Source organism: Priapulus caudatus, unplaced genomic scaffold (assembly GCF_000485595.1).
Source record: "Priapulus caudatus unplaced genomic scaffold, Priapulus_caudatus-5.0.1 Scaffold3394, whole genome shotgun sequence".
NCBI classification, from domain to species: domain Eukaryota; kingdom Metazoa; phylum Priapulida; class Priapulimorpha; order Priapulimorphida; family Priapulidae; genus Priapulus; species Priapulus caudatus.
The window spans coordinates 8,408-10,536 of NW_014580455.1; positions in this window are offsets into that span (position 1 = coordinate 8,408).

Consider the following 2,129-nt stretch of genomic DNA (forward strand, 5'->3'; position numbering starts at 1 on the left):
ATTACATTTATAAATGATTATTTAGTGGAGGCAAACTGATGTAGAAAAAATGGGCATGGGGTGGATTTTTAGTGGTAAGGCAGACGTAATTGGAGTAGGGCGAAATAGGTGTAGAGCGCAACTGGAGTTTTTGGCTATAGACGAAATGGGAATTTTGCTGTAGGGCGAAATGGGAAGTGGGCCAGCGCGAATAATACCGTTATGGCTACCTAGGCTGCCAAATAACTCTCTCCAATGAAGGCGGAGCTCTCCAGGAAGGGGGTTGAAAATTTGTGGCTGATAAAGCTGAGGACAGCATTCCTCTTCGTGTGTGTGTGTGACAGTGTGTTCCCGCGCGTGCGCGATATATGTTCTCAATGCTTTTACAGTCAGCAACCGCACGCGTTGTCGATAGCGTGAAGGCGGGTTTTCTTCTGAGGGAAAATTAGAGCAAAGGAGGTAATGGCCAGTTTGGGAAAAAAAACCGCATGATGGATTCAAATACAGGATGTATTCGATATACATATAGGTATATAGAATACGATGGTATATACTTATCAGTAAATACAGGAATATTTTCGAGCAACGCGGTGGCGGCTCAAGCTTGTGGCCTCCTCTATGTAAAGAAACGCCTGGTGAACTGTTTGCATTGATTTGACAGCCGGACAAAAGAGCGGATGGCAAGAGCTGGCGCTGGAGCGCGGAGAATACGAGGGCTACGTGCGTGTGTGGCAGAGCCAGCGAGGCAGCGTGGCAAATAATGTTTAAGTGAGTGTTCATGTTGTGCTGAATTGCTGGCGTTTTCTTTTGCCATCGCTTAATTTTGCGCAGCACAGAGAACCATCATAGTAGAACCACCATAACATACTCTCCTAACCATCATATCACCATTATATGCATAAAATAACCTGTTATACGCAACATATTCATAAGCCTGCTAAGTAACATATGGCATACACCTGCTAAGTTGCTAACGCAACATATGCATAACCTGTTAACCAGATATCATAACCTGTTACCAACAATCATAACGGCTGTTACACCAACATCTCATAACCTGTTAACGTCAACATAAATAAGCCTGTTAACCAACATATCATAACTGTTTAACCAACATAAAAATAACCTGTTAACGCAACATAAAATAACGCTGTTAACGCACATATCATAACTGTTAAGCCAACATATCATAACGCTGGCTAACCAACTAAAATAAACCTGCTAAGTAATCAATAGCATGAGGCATATACTCATCGAAATCACCCCCCCGCATAATCCTAAATCTACCATTAACACGCATATAGCACTATAGACATATACAACAAAGAAGCGTATGAAAAGAAGGAGAACGCGTACAACGGTGCAATATGCTGTAAAACCGATGTTGCAGTATTAGTCGAATTAATAAACTTTCCCCGTTTTATTTGCCCCGATTCTTTGCAGTAAATTGATCAAGCTGTCCTACTTGTATATATAAAAACAAACCGCATGTCCTACGATGTCTCTACGCTGAGATAATGAAACGGTGAAATGGTCTGATGGTCTATGTATGTAATAAGATATGTGACGACACTGACGACTGTGTCATGTCCCGCGACTTTTGTCCCGACCTTTGTAGGTTTCGCGTGTAGTTCTGACGCTTTGTCCGACCTTGTAGGTTCGTGATTTTCTGAGCTTGTCCGCGACCTTTGTAGTGTTTCGGTGATTTTCCTGACGCTTGTCCGCGCCTTTGTAGTTCGTGAGTTCTGACCCCCTTTGTCCAAGCCTTTTATTTCTATTCTGACCTTTGTCCCGACCTTTGTAGTTTCTTTGAGTTCTGACCTTTTGTCGCCAGACTTTTGTAGGTTCGCTGAGTCTGACCTTTTTGTCCGACTCTTTGTAGGTTTTGTTGAGTTCTGACCTTTGTCGACCTTTAATTAGGTTTTTTGTTGAGTTCTTGACGGCTTTGTCCCAGAGCTTTGTCGGTTTCGTGATGTTCGACCTTTGTCTGCCGACCTTTGTAGGTTGTCGTGAGTTCTGACTTTTGTGCGAGCTTTTGTAGGTTTCTATGAGTTCTTTGACTTTGTCTCCCTGACTTTTGTAGTTTCATGGAGTTCTGGACCTTTGTGCCGGCGACCTTTTTGTATTGGTTTCATGTGAGTTCTTGACTG